Source organism: Camelina sativa, chromosome 10, assembly GCF_030686135.1.
Source record: "Camelina sativa cultivar CO46 ecotype springtype chromosome 10, ASM3068613v1".
Taxonomy (NCBI): domain Eukaryota; kingdom Viridiplantae; phylum Streptophyta; class Magnoliopsida; order Brassicales; family Brassicaceae; genus Camelina; species Camelina sativa.
The window spans coordinates 8,645,791-8,657,395 of record NC_141889.1 but is presented as its reverse complement, the minus strand read 5'-3'; the positions used below and the strand labels follow the sequence as shown (position 1 = coordinate 8,657,395).

Genomic DNA, 11,605 nt, shown 5'->3' with positions numbered 1-11,605 from the left:
TGAAGATAATTGGCCATTCGCAGTTTGATCTCTTTGTTCTGTGTATGAATAGAATCTGGTCAAAAGTATGAAACCACAAATTTTTCAACCAGAAAAAAACGAGTCCTGGTCAATTATTTTCATCCATTATACATATTTAAATACTAATGACAGAAAATTAGATAACATTGTAAACTATAGAAACTTGAACGAAATTTTCTCTTATTTTATTATTAGTGATGAATGAAACATTACATATATAGTGAAGGGCAAAGTTCAAGTACATTAGGATGTCTAAATCGATCTATACTAAAGAAGGTGACCGATGGGTTTTAATATCTTGGACGTACATGGGCCGAGTACGGGCCGAGTATGGGCCAGTTATAGATATCCACATCCAGTGTTTTACAACACTCCCCCTTGGATGACATAACCATGCAAATGCTAAGTAAGATCTCGGTGCACTTGGGGGTGCTGCCTCATTAAAACCTTACCACGAAAACACATTGGGACAAAACCATGGTGAAAGAAAAATAGTACAACACGCATTACTCCCCCTGTTCCAAGCATCCCTAGAAGTCCTTAAGTCTCCGCATTCCAATCTGGTGCGCGAGCTTCTTGAATGTCGATGTCGGTAGTGACTTGGTGAAGAGATCGGCTGAGTTGTCGTATGATTGAACTTGTACCACTTGAACTTCTCCAGCCTTTTGTAGTTCATGTGTGAAGACGAACTTGGGTAGAATATGCTTTGTCCGATCTCCCTTGATGTATCCTTCCTTGAGCTGTGCGATGCAGGCCGTATTGTCTTCATAGATAATCGTAGCTTCCTTATCGTCGGCCATGCCACAATCTGTCCTGATATGTTGAGTCATCGACCTCAACCATACACACTCACGGCTGGCTTCATGCATTGCTAAGATTTTGGCATGATTAGATGATGTGGCTGCAATGGTTTGCTTCATAGAACGCCACGAAATAGCTGTACCACCGCGTGTGAACACATAGCCAGTTTGAGACCTAGCATTGTGCGGATCCGATAGGTAACCTGCATCAGCAAAACCAACTAAACCTTCTTTGTTATAGTTAGTATAATATAAACCCCAATCAAGCGTTCATTGTAGGTAACACAATACATGTTTGATATCGTTCTAGTGCCTTTGGGTTGGACAAGAGCTAAATCTTGCTAGGAGTTTCACGGCAAAACATATGTCTGGTCTAGTGTGGCTAGCCAAGAACATTAACGCTCCTATTGCGCTGAGATATGGCACTTCTGGTCCCAGAATTTCTTCATCGGCCTTCTTTGGACCAAATTGATCTTTATCCAAATCAAGGCTCCTCACAACCATCGGGCTAGTCAATGGGTGAGCTTGGTCCATATTAAATCTCTTGAGTACTTTTTCTGTATATGCCATTTGATGCACAAGGATTCCATCATTTATGTACTCAAGCTGCAATCCCAAACAGAATTTTGTCTTGCCTAGGTCTTTCATCTCGAATTCTTTCTTTAGATATTCGACTGTTTGGGCGATTTCCCCAGAGGTTCCTAGGATGTTTAAATCATCCACATATACTGCTATTATTACAAACCCTTTTTTTGCAAACTTCTTTATAAATATACATGGACTGATGGGGTCATTATTATAGCCCTCTTTGGCTAGGTACTCACTTAGTCTATTGTACCACATACGCCCACTTTGTTTCAGTCCATAAAGAGATTTGTTTGGCCTTATGCAGTATTGTTCTCGAGAACCGCTCATATCTTTGAGCTCTATACCCTCTGGTAATCTCATATATATTTCATTATCCAGTGGACCATATAAGTATGCGGTTACAACATCCATTAACCGCAAATCCAGTTTTTCTCTTATAGCCAGACTTATTAGAAATCTAAAAGTCGTTGCATCCATCACAGGGGAGTATGTCTCCTCATAATCTATTCCGGGTCTTTGAAAGAATCTTTGTGCTACAAGTCATGCTTTATATCTCACGATTTCATTATTCTCATTTCTCTTTCTTACAAAGACCCACTTATGTCCAACTGGCTTTATATTGAATGGTGTCCTTAAGATCGGACCAAACACATTCCTTTTCTTTAATGAACTTAATTCCACGTCGATAGCTTCTTTCCATTTTAACCATTCTGGTCTTTGAGTGCACTCTAAAATGGACGTGGGTTCATGATCCTCATTTACTTCAAGTGCTACTTTGTATGCAAATATTTCATCGATGTCGACATCTTTTCTGTTCCATTGTATTCCAGACATGATATAATTGATTGAGATCTCATTATTATCAATACCTTCAGGACCTTGAGGTTCAGCGTCCCAAACCTCATTCGGTACCTTAGGATTTGCCGCGGCCATGTCTGTTATCTCTTTAACCTCGGTTTCATTTGCACCTTTCTTAGATTTCCGATGGTTCTTATCTTTGGAACTTATTGGTCTACCACGTTTCAAACGGGTCTTAGACGTTGTAGCAACTTTATTATTGTGTTCCTTTTGAACATCAATACGTACTGGTGCATTACAAGCTGGTATGTACGATTTTAATACTCTCTTAGGGTCAGCAAAGAAATCTGGCAATTGTATAGCTAACTTTTGCAAATGTATAATCTTTAGGACCTCTGCATCACAGGCTAGAGTCCGAGGATCTTGCCAATTTAAGGATGTTTGATTCCATCAACTTTCTTTGACCAGCTTGCTTCTCTCTCCACCTAATTTGGGAAAGTCGGTTTCATCAAACTGACATTCTGCGTATCTGGCCTTAAATAGATCACCCGTAGTTGGCTCAAGATACTTAATAATGGTGGGAGAATCATATCCAACATATATTCCCATCCTCCTTTGAGGTCCCATCTTAGTTCTCTGTGGTGGAGCAATCAGTACATAAACGACACACCTGAATATTTTGAGATGGGATATGTTTGGCTCATGACCCGTTAATAGTTGGGATTGTGAATACTTATGTTCATTAGATGGCCTGATGAGTATAAGCTCTGCTGCATGAAATACTTCGTGTCCCAAGCCGACACAGGAAGCTGCGACCTCATTAGTAATGGTCGAGCAATCAATTGGACCTGTTTAACGAAGGATTCAGCTAATCCATTTTGTATATGGACATGTGCCACAGGATGTTCCACACTCACCCCCATGGACATACAATATTCATTAAACGCTTGGGATGTAAATTCACCAGCATTATCTAGACCTATAGTCTTAAGTGGAAAATCTGGAAAATGGGCTCTTAGTCGTATTATCTGGGCCAGCAATCTAGCAAACACAAGGTTTCTAGTTGACAATAGACAAACATGCGACCATCTGGTCGATGCATTGATTAGAACCATAAAGTATCTAAACGTCCCACATGGTGGGTGTATTGGTCCACATATATCTCCTTGTATTCTTTCCAGAAAATTTAAAGTCTCTTTAGTGACTTTCACTGGTGATGGCCTCACAATGAGTTTTCCTTGTACACATGCTACACACGTGAGATTCTTAGGAATAACTCTTCTCTCTTTTAGAGTGTGCCCTTTAGAGTTTATTATTAGCTTACGCATCATGTTAGAACCCGGATGGCCAAGCCGGTCATGCCATAAAGTGAATTGTTCTTTGAACATTTTATTCATTGCCAAATTAGCTTCTATCATATTAATCTTAGCATGGTATAAACCAGTGGCTAGTGCGGGTATAGTCTCTAGGATTTTTTTAGATCCTTGGGTGATTTCAGTAATTTGTAGGAACTCTTGGTTTCCTTCACCCTTAGTTTCAACTTGTAGACCATTCAAACGAATGTCTCTAAAGCTCAATAAGTTTCTCTTAGAGCTGGGTGAATATAAGGCATTACTAATTTCAAGATGTGTGCCATTAGGCAAAAGTATGTGTGCCTGGCCGTAACCTTCAATTAAGCTTGCTATACCCGCAATTGTACTAATATTGACATTTTTCATTATGAGATTAATAAAATATCTCTTATCCTTCAAAATTGTGTGGCTGGATCCACTATCCACCACAAGTATGTCTTCGGCCATTTCTAAAATGGACAAGAATTTATGTTTTAAAACATAAACTAATATTTTTTAATGAAGGAAATAAAATAATTAAATTTAAACCATAATTATAATCCAATGTCATAATTAAATAAAATTCAAATCATAAAACATAAATTAAACCAAGACAATTTTAATTATCCTTTCCTAGACAATCCGAAGTTTCATAGTCCAATAGATCATCATCCTCATGGTCAAAATCTCCTTCACCATCGAGATGGACCATATTGGCTTCTGGATTTTTCTTCAAACTCTCTTGATAAAGATCAATGAGATACTTAGATTATCTGCACGTCTTAGCCCAATGATTCTCCATACCACATCGGTTACAAACCGATTTAGGCTTATGTTGCGGTTTGTGAATTCCGCGACCTCTACCACAGCCACGACCAAAGTCGGACCGGTTCCCACGGCCGTAACCATCGTAGTGGTTCCCTTGGTTATTACCACGACCACCACGTCCTTTACCACCATGGCCACGGCCATGGTACTTGCTCTTATGGACGTAGTTGGTCTCTTTGGGCCCGATGGGTTCTTTGGGCTCTTTCTTGGTCAAATCGACTTTGTGGGCTTCAGGTAATGGGGCTGAACCAGGAGGTCTCATTGCACTGTTCATTAGTAGCAACTCATTGTTTTGCTCAGCAAGCAGCAAACAAGAGATAAGATCTGCATAAGTTTTGAAACCCTTTTCACGATACTGTTGCTGAAGCAGTATATTGTTGGTGTGAAAAGTTGAGAATGTCTTCTCTAGCAGATCTTCCTCAGTGATCTCCTTACCACATAACTTAAGGATTGAGACTATCTTAAATAGCTCTGAGCTATACTCATCCACGGATTTGAAGTCCTAGATCCTTAAGTTTTCCAATCGAATTGAGCCTTTGGTAGGAGCACCATCTTTTGGTGTCCATATCTGTTTTTCAACTTTGTCCAAAGCTCAAGAGGATTCTCTATTGTAAGGTATTGATCCTTGAGGCTTTCAGCAAGATGGTGGCGGATTAGCAAAATCGCCTTATACCTACTCTTTTCAGTGCAATCGTTACCATCCTCAATGCATTCGCATAGGTCCTTTGATTTCAAGTTGATCTTGGTGTCCAAAGCCCATTTGAGGTAGTTGTCTCCGGACACGTTAAGTGCAGCATAGTTGAGATTGTTGATCTTTGCCATTCTACAAAATAGAAACAGGCATACGATTAGTACCATGCAGTATATATGAGACCGAAACATGTAATCGTTCTATCTTTGGGCTATGCGGTATATATGAGACCAAACCATGCCGAATATTTATGCTCTTGGGTCTTGTGGTTTTAAAACCGAACCATGCCGATTTATAGTCTAGGCCATGCGGTAATAACCGGACCTTGGATTTATTTTCTTTTGGGCTATGCGGTATATATGAGACCGAAACATGCCGATTATATTAGTGGATAATGTCTTGTTTATTTATGTAATTTCGTGGCGTATTATGTGCATGAGAACAATCCTAGATAAATATAAAATCTAGTATGCAAGAATTTCCGTTTCTTAAGGTTTTCCTTTTCCTATACAAGTTTTTCCTTTTTCTAGTTTTAGGGTTAGGACAAAGGTTTTAGGAAATAATTTATAGGTTTTTAGGATATTGTCTAATATATTTAAATTTCTTAAATATACTAGATAATGGCCAACAAATTAAATTAGAAGTTTTCCTAATCGATTTTAGGGTTCTATGTAAAACATAGAATTAATCTGATTTTAATGTCTTAGATTTTAGGGTTTTGATTTTAACAAATAATTAACTATAACCGGATTTGAACCTAGATCAAGAAGCTTAATATTTTCTATTTTAGGTTTTAGATCTAGGTATTCATGCCATCGATTTTAATACAAACAAACAACATAATTTTAAACATGGCATAATTAATTTAATTTGCAAACAATCTAAAACAACCCTATAGCAATCCGATTTTAAGTTTTAGAGTTATAGGGTTTTGGTTTGTTGATTGTATAATTGCAAGTTTTATTGTCCCATTAAATTTAGGAGATCATGTTCGATTCATAGGTTCTAAGAGGGTTTAGATTTATTTACCTTCCACCGTTTGGAGGTTGACTGGATATGAACCGGGAGCTAAAGACCTCGGTTTTACACTTAGCTTGATCACGAACCTCGGCCTGGATGGGAGGAAGAACCGATCACGAACACAGCTGCTTCATGAACAGGAACAGATCTCCGAACAGTACTCACCCCGGACGAGAACTGATTGCCGAACACGGACGGACTCGGACAGATTACGGACAGGAACCGATCGCCGAGTATGGATGAAGAAGGGACTTTGTGTGCGGCGGCGGCTTAGGGTTTTAGGATTTTTCTCAGTTGGAGTTTTATGGCAAACTCGTGCTGATAACGTCTTGTAAACTAGAGAAAGTCCAAGGAGGTTTTCTCTTGTCTTATTATTAATGATGAATGGAACATTACATATATATAGTGAAGGGCAAAGCCCAAGTACATTAGGATGTCTAAACCGACCTAGACTAAAGGAGGTGGCCGATGGGCCTTAATGTCTTGGACGTACATGGGCCGAGTATGGGCCGGTTATGGATATCCACATCCAGTGTTTTACAACAACATAAGAATTCTATTAGGTGAGTGTATTCAAATTGACATTGTAAGGGATTTGTGTGAATTTTATAAATCCTATGTTATTCAATCATGAATTTTAAAAAGTTTATTAATTCACTGTTATTGAACTGATGATTTAAAAATCTATTTTAAAATCCACCGTTATTGAACTGATGATTGAAAAATCTACTTTAAAATCCATTGTTATTAGAAACAGTTTTGTGGATTTGGATTTTAATGATTTTTAGGATTCTGGAGGATTTGAGAGGATTTGTTTAGTTAAAAATAAAGAAATCCAAATCTCATTGTTTTAGGTGGGATTTGAAAGAATTTTACAGAAAATCATATCAACTTTCCTAAAATCTATCAAAATTTTAAATTTCCTAAATTTCATCAAATTCTCCAAAATCATGGTTTGAATACACCACTCTTAATTTTTTTTGTCTTTTCGTTTCCCCAAATTGAATAGCTAAAATAGGCCTGGGTTATTAATGGGTCGAAGTTGCTAAACTTTCACGGTTACATAAACTTTTATGATTGGGAGCCCGTTTCCTAAAAGAAAAAAAGGAAAGAAAAAAAAAATCATCCAAAAGATGAAAAGATGAACGAAACAAATACGAATTACAAGAAATGTAATAATATTCTTGCTTGCAAAAGGAATTGAGTAGCTTTAATAAATTCTTATACTAAGGTAATATCCGTAATTTGATCCAAAAAAAGAAGAAGATAATTTCCGTAAAAAGCATGCGGGTTATGCTCAGATATTATTTCTAGTTCACATTTTCTAATATAGACAAATCAAATTTGACTATTTTTATTTCTTTGCACATTCGGAGAAAAGAACAAGATTGCCATATCCTCCATTACAACTTGGTCGATATGGTTTCCAGTGAAATTTAGATAAGAAAAAAGATTGAGAAAGTATTTCTTGTTATAAATAGTTCATCACCGATTTCTATGAACATAGTTACATAATTGTAATATACATTCGAAGCTATAAGTGACAAAACAGCATAATTAACTCAATTGGTTTAAACAAGCAATCAATCATATTTCATTAGTTAATAGCTTAATATTATCATATATCAATCACTTAAACAATGGAGCGGACATGTCACGTGTTTATAAATCAAGATTATTGAATGATCAATTCGAATATGAATAATTAAAACAACAGAGTTTGATTAATTAATTAATTAATAAAAACACTAATAATTGAGGCAAAGTTAAGACGAAGGAAAGGACAGAACAATGATGCACCACATGTAGACTTTGCTAGTTTAGTTCGTCGGTCTCCATCGTTAGCCATTCACTATCCCAATCCACCATCACACTCGTCGAGTCCGGTCTTAATCTTCTTATTGATGGGTTCAGATAAGACCACGTGTTGACGTTAATAGACAAGATTAGTTGGACCTGCTTGCAATGAGTGAACACGTGTCGAACAGCTGAACTGCGACATATCTTGTTTGCTTTCCCATGCGGAGATGATAATAGAAATAGACCCCACCTCAGCTACAGAGAGTGAAATAAGCCAATAACATGTTTATGTAATTTTGTTTAGAACTTGTCGTGTCATATATATTGTTTGTATTCTACAAATATGAATCTGCACCATTGATCTCTTTCAGATGCTTACAAAAATACCAAAAACTGAATTCAGAGGAGAAAACTATAATTATTCATTTCGAATCTTATGTGCATGTAGAGTACTAAAACATTTCCCATTTATATACTTCACGTATGCTTGGCTTAACGAATTATTGTACATACTTGGACCAACCACCGACGGACAAATATTTCTCACGTGGGTGCCTAAGACATAATTAATTTCGATCATCGTATTATAATATAAGACCTTCTCGAGGACTTTCCCCTTTTCTTAAGACCAATATAATATATCTGATTCTGACAAAACTGAAACGATCGAGATAATTGAAGTCTTTGCTTACAGATACATGCACAAATCTGGATATGGTTTAATCAATTTCATGGTGGTAAGAAAAATAATAACTCATGAAGATCAAATGATTGACAAACTTATTTTGTCTTCAATTTTTCGTACTGTGATTTCAGTTATTTATGGATATTTGTGAATGTCTTATATAACAAACACTCTATAATTCCATGGATTAATATAGACTTTCACTAAATAAAACTCAAGTTTGTTGGAAAAAATTATGAAATATATAGGTACTACAGTTTATCAAAATTAATCATCAGTTATATTAACTTGTTTCACAAATTATATATTGGAGCTACTAGAGCAGTCTAGTTAGTATATCCAAATATTGGAACGCATGATGGCACGTCGGCACCTAAGACTAATTAGCATACCCAGATATTAGAACACATTATGGCATGCACCGGTGCACGTCGGCACCTAAAACTCCATATATTGTGTATATATGATTGAACTTTACTTTTAGATTGGGACAAAATTATTATATATGACTTGTCATCATTTTTTTGTTTGGAACACTATGGCTTATCATCTATATTACGAGCCAGGGTTCTATTGTGTAAATACTATATCGACTTGTATAGTTTGGTTATTTATGTTTACTTCCTTAGGTCAAATATTGTATCTACTATATAAGGCACATTTGTGCAACATTATGAATAAGAAACCTTTTATACATCTTAAGGGTTTTGACATGGTATCAGAGCTAAACCTAATTTTTTAGGCTATTTGATCCTCTGTTTTTGCTTGGAGAATCCTGTTCTTCTTGTTGTTTTGTTTTTTGATTTCTTCCTTTCCCTTTGACCTTGGTATAATGATCATTCTGTCGATATATTTTTCTTTGAACTATGACAGACGATCAATCTGTTTCTAAGGTTGCTTCGACGCTGACTTCGGGCTCTAAGTCTCGTTTTGAGTCTACCCGACGTAGAATCGATCCCTATGATCTCTCGGCTGGAGATAACCCTGGATCCGTGATCTCACAACCACAACTTCGTGGGTCCAATTACGATGAGTGGGCTATGAACTTACGTCTTGCGTTGAGAGCAAGGAAAAAGTTTGGTTTTGCGGATGGGACTATCCCCAAACCTGATGATGAGTCCGATGACCTTGAGGATTGGTGGGCTAATAACGCTATGGTGGTGTCTTGGATGCGACAAACTGTAGCACCGGATTTGAGTATCTCCCTCTCGCATCATGAAATTGCTTCTGATTTATGGACTCACATACAAAAGCGATTCTCGGTGAAGAATGGCCAAAGAGTCCAGCGTTTGAAGACTGAGTTGGCTAATTGTCAACAAAAGGGTTCCGCGGTGGAAGCTTATTATGGGAAACTTACAAAACTATGGACAAGTCTTGCTGATTTCCAACGTGCGAAGACAGCTGAGGAGATTGCCAAGGAACGTGAAGAAGATAAGTTACACCAATTCCTCATGGGTCTTGATGTGAGTGTATTTGGCGCGGTAAAATCTTCTCTTTTATCGCGTGATCCACTTCCATCTCTTGATGAGGCGTATCAAGTTGTTTCTCAAGATGAGGAATCAAAGAGAGCGGGTAGGTTGATGGAAGAACGGAATGAGGGGGCTAGTTTCGCTGTTCGTGTGGCTCCGCGTACTTATTCATCTCCTCCACTACAAGATCCTTCGGCTGTGTGTACGAGCTGTGGCAGGAAAGGTCATTTGGCGGATAACTGTTTTCGTAAGATCGGTTATCCTTGGTGGTGGGGCGATCGACCTTGTTCCAAACTTCCCACTACTTCACAGGTTGGTCCAGGTGGTTCAAGCAGCGATCGTCGTGTCTCGGTTGTTCCCTCTAAGCCTGTTGAACCTACACATGTTCATCACATTGCGGCTTCGATGTCTCTCGGACATACCAATATCACCGACGCTGATCGTGTTGGTTTTAGCGGCTTAAGTGATCAGGATTGGATTAAGCTGAAGGATATGCTTAATGCACGGAATGTTGGTACTCATGATCCTCGTGCTGGTAAGTTTTTTATTGAGTCTTGGATTATTGACACTGGGGCTTCTAACCACATGACGGGAAGCATTGATTTCTTAACGAATGTTTGTGATATGGCTCCTATGTTTATCAAACTTCCTGATGGCCGGTTTACGGTTTCTACTAAACACGGGATGGTCTCTCTCGTATCACATCTCACTTTGATAAACGTATTCTTTGTCGATGGCTTACACTACCACCTTATCTCGGTCTCTCAACTGACTCGAGATCGACTATGTCATTTCAAGATATCTGATCAGCTTTGTATTGTTCAGGACCGCATCACACAGACGGTGATTGGCGCAGGTGAACAGCAGAATGGGTTATATTTTTTTCGAGGGAAGTCTGAAGCAGCTTTGACACAAGTTTTGTAGCAACAACCCAAGGAGGTGTGGCATGGTCGCCTTGGACATCCTTCTTCTACAACTATGGAGATGTTGTCTTTTTCAAATTCTAGTAGTAGTGGTTTTGATTCAAAAACATGTGACGTTTGTATTCGTTCAAAACAAACACATGATTCTTTTCCTTTGAGCATTAATAAAACTTCTGAAGTTTTTGAGTTGATTCATTGCGACTTATGGGGTCCTTATCGGACAACAGCAATCTGTGGATCACGGTTTTTTTTTACAATTGTTGACGACTTCTCTCGTGATGTATGGATATATTTGCTGCCCGCAAAATCTCACACTGCTTCGACTCTACGTGAGTTTGTTTCTTTGGTGGAAAGACAGTTTGACCGCAAGGTTAAGACATTGAGAAGCGATAATGGGTCTGAGTTTTTAAGCCTTAGCGGTTTCTTTCGCGAGAACGGTATTCTCCATGAAACTTCCTGTGTTGGAACTCCTCAACAAAACGGACGTGTGGAGCGAAAACATCATCACATCTTGAATGTAGCCAGAGCCTTACGGTTTCATGCTCACATTCCGGTTGAATTTTGGAGTTATTGTGTTCTAACCGCTAGCTACTTAATCAATCGAACGCCCACGACGGTGCTCCATGGCAAGACTCCATTTGAAGTACTTTA

General features: G+C 38.1%; 1 pseudogene; it reads right to left on the bottom strand.

The window, feature by feature from the left end:
* Nucleotides 1-4,157: 4,157 nt before the first annotated feature.
* On the bottom strand, nt 4,158-5,188 carry LOC147935909 (uncharacterized; annotated as a pseudogene).
* Nucleotides 5,189-11,605: the final 6,417 nt, after the last annotated feature.